The sequence below is a fragment of the Stenella coeruleoalba genome, assembly GCF_951394435.1.
Source record: "Stenella coeruleoalba genome assembly, chromosome: 20".
Lineage (NCBI taxonomy): Eukaryota > Metazoa > Chordata > Mammalia > Artiodactyla > Delphinidae > Stenella > Stenella coeruleoalba.
In genome coordinates, this window is record NC_137166.1 from 53,576,853 (window position 1) to 53,582,840 (window position 5,988).

Here is a 5,988-nt window from a genome sequence, read left to right on the forward strand (position 1 = left end):
GACTGCTGTGACTACCACGTCCCCCTCACAGGTGCCCCAGCACTACCACCAGGACTTGGAGGCCACAAATAACTTCCAGATCCACCGGCAGCCTCTGACGTTTACCTGCCCGTGTCTCACTACCTTGATGGCCACGATGTGGCTTTGGAGAACTTTGCCAGTTGTTCTCTTCACCAGTCTCGTGAGGGGAGGGGACATGCTGAGAAGCTGATGAAGATGCAGAACCTGCTAGGTGGCCAAATCTTTGGTGTATCCTGAAACCAGAACAGGATGACTCGGAGAGTGGGCTCAAGGCAAGCATGTGTGTTCCACTCAGAAAAGGGCACGAATCAGTCACTACTGGAACTGCACAAATTTCCTACTGCGAAAAATGACCCCTGCTCGTGTGACAACCTGAATGAGCAGGTGCAATACATCAGAGAATTGGGTGACCACATAACCCACTTGTGTGTGATGAGGGCCCCCGAATCTGGCACGGCAGAGTGTCTCTGACAGGCTCACCCTGATGATGAGAGCTAAGCATCAGGCTGGCTTCCCAGTGGCCCTGGGGGTGACTTCCCTGGTTACCATGACAATGCATCCATTTTGGGTTTTCCTTTACCTTTTCTGTAAGTTGTACTGAAGCATCCACTTAAGTTTTTTTTATTTGTACTATTCCTTCAAATTTGGTGCCCAGATTAAAAAGAAAATGACAGACTCATAAAGACCCCAGGTTATACTAGCATTCCAGTGCCATTGAGAATACCCAGTCTCATGGTAAGAGGGCCCTTGGTTGATAAGAAAATCTCACAAATGTCACCCTGTTTTTTATGTAGAAGTGATTTAGCTAGAAGTCACTGCTCCTCAGTCATTCACTTGAAGCTTTGTGCTGGCTTGAACAGGACAAATGACTGACTGGTGCAAGGAATTAGGAGCCTGGAGGATGGACCCCCCCCACCCCCGGTCCCCTGCTCCCCCGCCATGGAACTCTTCCTCCAGTCTCTGAGGAGAGAACATGGCTGGCTGATGCTAGAATGCCTGAGGGCGTGGAATGAAGATGATTCTAAGACTGTGGACGAAAACTTAAAACAGCAACCAACTGTTTCCTCTGCAGCAAGAAGAGAAAGCAAACAGGCAAAAGCAAGTCCCATCTCCATTTTCCTTCTGCCTACCCGTTCTCTCTAGTGGCCCATGTTGGCAGAACTTAACGTGAAGCTGGCAAAAGAGAATCTGGTTTGCACTATCACAAAGCAGACAGTGGAAGAGTAGGTTGAGAGGTGAGAGACTAAATAATCAGGTGAGCAACCTACTTCAATTGAGATTAGCTGTGGTGCGTGCCCCTGGCCCCTGCAATTTACAAATCTTACAGTCCACTTATAGACAAGTGCAGATTGAAAATATATTTGTGAATAAAATGATACTTATTTAAACAGTCCTTGAATATTTGCTCTGTATAAGACAACCTGTTAGTAAAGTTACTAGTCATTATGTGTGTGTGGGGGGGGGGGTTCGTTAGTAACTTTGATGGGATTTATGACCCAAAACACCAGTATGGTTTATGCCCCTAGAATCTATAACCTGTTTTGTATGTTTTGTACGGTTTTTTTATATTCTTATTTTAGGTACAAATACACGGTCTGAAATCATGTAAAGAGGGGAGAGGGAAGACCCTTTAAGGTGCTGGAATTACTGATTATTGATATGGAAAAAGATGAAATTAGATCCCTGCCTCACATTATTTATCAATATCCATTCTCAATAGGTCAAAGACCTAAATTCGAAGGGTAATATTTAAAGAACATAATCTGGGGGAGATAGTTGGATTCTGATCATTTCAAAAGCCCTCTTTCCACTGGCTTTCAACCATGACATCCTCATACTCCCAATAATTGACTCTTGGAATTGCACCAGTCGTGGTCCACGAGGACCTTCCCATCACTGGCCTCTACAGACTATTCTTGACTGACCCCCCCCCCCCCCACACACACACACACAAAGGCCTACCAATCCTAGGCTACCCGGGGACCTTCGTGTACTGACCTTCATTTCATCGATTCCTCAAACCTTCCCATCCACTGACTGACAGCCAGCTCCACCAGGTGGTGAACGAAAGGAATTTCAGTCTTCAGGTCGGCAGCTGGTTTCCTCTTGGTTCCACAGTCTTCATTGGAGAGCTGGAGGTGAGTGTGGATAAAGGACACACTAATTTCAGCAGGTGGGACTGAGGCCGAGTAGTAGTCATGTGAAGGTGTGGAGGGGAGGGGTCAGCACTAGAGAGCATCTGGCCGGATGTTGAAGAAAGGGTGGGAGCCGTTGGTGAAAGTGCTTCCTCGCCTAGGGCTCCCCTCTGTCATTGGCTGAGGAAATTAAATCAGCTGCTTCATGGGCAACTGCTCACTGGGCAGGAGGCTCCCAGCTGATGAGTCAGTTTTCTTTTTTTGACTCATTGTGTGACTTACATGGGTCCCTTACCCCTCTGAAGCTTTGCTTCATAAGCCGTGTAAACAAAGGGAGCAGGCTTGTCATAATACAAGAGAGTTACAGGATGGAACGTAGAAAAAAAGTTTATCCCCCTACTTCCACTCCACCTTTTGGCTTCTGATGCTGCTGGTATTTCCCAGTCTTGGAGGCAGAAAAGCCCTGCCTCCGCCAGAGGCCCCGCCCATATAGATGAGAAGGCCTGCCCTCAACACGGACCCTCCCACGGGGCGTTCCTCCTACCTCATCTTTCTTGGCCCAGCTCCCTTTGACACTCCTACCTAGACCATGCCACCTCTTTTCCCCTGTTCCCCATCCTCTGTACCACTGTAACCGAGCAGGGTCTTCTGTGCTCACGGCACAGAAAGCGGGTGTTGGCAGCAAAGTAATGGTTTATTTGCAGGGTGCCACGCGGGGGAGTGGGAGACAAGTTTTAAAGGGGAATAAAAAAGAGGCTGGGATTAAACTTCGTCTTCTGACATTTCTTAAGCATGGTTTCAGGAGTCAGAATATCTCTGGTTTATGATTTTTCTGGCCAGGTGGTCCATGGCTCGGGGTCTTGAAGTTCGTCTTGTCCTGGAGAAACAACCTGAGTTTGTCCGTTAATGATGATGTCTACAACAGCAATTTTATTACATTAAGGATGTTACTGACAACAATCTGACTCTGGCTGATGAGTGTTCAGCTGGCTCAGGATTGAGGTCAGAGTGGGCAAGAAAGGGAATAAAGTTTTGGACAGAGAGATGAATCATAAACTCACTAAGGGAACTCAGTTTTAGGGGGACTTGGTTTCAATCCTCACTCCTGTTTTAACTTTCCCCAAATCTCTGTGGGAACAGGGCAGTGACTGCTCTGGCTATTTCCCACCTCAATTTGGGGAGTGGAAATGTTGCGTACTGAGCTGGGAACATTCCCAAGTTCCAGGTCTTGGACCCGAATCTTGCATGACTAAAAGCTTAGTCCCTTGGTCCATCGTTCTGGTGCAGCAGACCCAATTAGATGTAGGAGATGGAGTGAAACCCAAACTTTAATAAACCTTGGAAAATATATCCTATTCCCTGAGGAATTCAGGAGAATAAGCCTGAAAACCAGTCTGGACCTGGCATTTCTGGGGAGATGCGTAGCCAGGTAGCCAGTTGCTTAATTTTATCGAAGCAGGTTTTAACTTCTGATGTGGCATTAACATATAACAGGAGCTATTGGCCACTACATATACAATATGATCTAAAGCAACTGTATTGTCTCGTATGATTCTAGCTAAAGAATCTAGTGCTTCACACCTGTCAGAATGGTTATTATGAAAAAGTCTACAAATAACAAATGTCGGAGAGAATGTGGAGAAATGGGAACCCTTGTACACTGTTGGTGGGAATGTAAATTGGTGTAGCCATTATGGGAAATAGTATGGAGGTTCCTCAAAATCTGAAAACAGAACTACCGTATGATCCTGGGTATATAGCCAGAAAAAAACGAAAACACTAATTTGAAATGATACATGCACCCCAATGTTCATAGCAACACTATTTACAATAGCTAAGACATGGATGCAACCCAAGTGCCATCCACAGACAAATGGATGAAGGAGATGTGGTGCGTGTATACAATGGAATATTAGCCATAAAAAGAATGAAATTCTGCCATTTGCAGCAATGTGGATGGAGCTAGAGAATATTTATTCTTAGTGAATTAAGTCAGAGAAAGACAATATGATATCACTTACATGTGGAATCTAAAAAATAATACAAATGAATGTACATGCAAAACAGAAACAGACTCACAGATACAGAAAACAAACTAGTGGTTACCAAAGGGGAGAGGGAAGAGGGGAGGGGCAAATTAGGGGTATTAATAGATACAAACTACTATGTATAAAATAGATAAGCTCAAAGGATATATTGTATAACACAGGGAATTATAGCCATGATTTTGTAATAACTAAGTGGAGTATAATCTAAAAATACTGAATCACGATGCCGTACACCTGAAACTAATACAATATTGTAAATCAACTATAATTCAATTTAAAAAAATGTTTAAGTGAAAAATGGTAGTTTGAGGTTTTAGCTTACATTTCTTTAATTATCAGGGCAAGTTTAAATGTTTTTCTATATATTTGTTTCAACTTGCTGCTTTCTGTTTAAAAAAATTATCTTCGATTGAGTTGCCTAACTGCACTGAGACTCAGTTTCTCCATCTGCACAGTGCAGATAATATATACAGCACACTATTGCTGTGAAATCAAATACAGGCAGACCTCATGTCATTGTGCTTCACTGTATTGCACTTGGCAGCAATTGCATTTTGTACGCGTTGAAGGTTTGTGGCAACACTGTTGAGCAAGTCTATCGGCACCATTTTTTCAACAGCATTTGCTCCTTTTGTGTCTATCGCACTTTAGTAATTCTCACAATATTTCAAACCCTCCATCAGCAGAAAGAGTACAACTTACCGAAAGCTCCGATCATGGTTACATTTTTAAGCAATCTTTTTTAATTAAAAAATAAAAACATGTCTATATTAACCCAACAAGCTTAAGCTAACTTTAATACCAGATATTAATTTAATATTGACTATTTCCCAGAACACACGAACCTGAAATTCATTTGGGTTAGTTTCTTTTACATTTCTGAGAATTTATATAAGAACTTAACCTCCTTTAAGCCAATTAAATAGAGCTCGTTTATAAATTAATTTTGGTAAGGGTAAAGACATATTTATAATGCACGTTATATACGTACATACATCCAGACAGACAGAGATCTCATAGCTTCATTTTATTTATTTTTTTTTTTTTTCTTTTTTTTTTTTTTTTTTTTTTTTTTGTGGTACACGGGCCTCTCACTGTTGTGGCCTCTCCTGTTGTGGAGCACAGGCTCCGGACGCGCAGGCTCAGCAGCCATGGCTCACAGACCCAGCAGCTCTGCGGCATGTGGGATCTTCCCGGACCGGGGCACAAACCCTTGTCCCCTGCATCGGCAGGCGGACTCTCAACCACTGCGCCACCAGGGAAGCCCCCTCATAGCTTCATTTTAAAACTTAGTCATGAATCAGGCATTATAATATAAAATTCACTACTTTATAACTAACGGTTGGAATAATTTAAATTTAAAAGGCCTCTTTTCCCTTTTTTCCCCTCAATCTCAAGAACTGGAGATGGTCTAGATAAGACATGACCTCCTGAGAGCCCTGGGAAGACATTTACATCTCACAGGGAAAGAAAAGCAAGTTCTAGAAGGACTTGTTCCCTTAGGGTCAGAATTCCAAAAAAACATGTTTTAGACGGGCAAAACCAGTTTTGGATTGTCAAATGAGGCTTGTCATGGGCATTTTTCTTCAGAGTCTAAAGAATGTGGCTACCAGTGTTACCAAAACAACAAACAAACAAAACTTTGGCTTTAGTCATGGAACCAGAACTAAAGGTGGTCCAATTTTGTAGGATGCATCCTAAAGGGCTATTTTTAGAAACTGAACCCCCCCATCCACCAATTAAAATAGTGCACCTTGTTTAACACAAATATACACTCACATGCA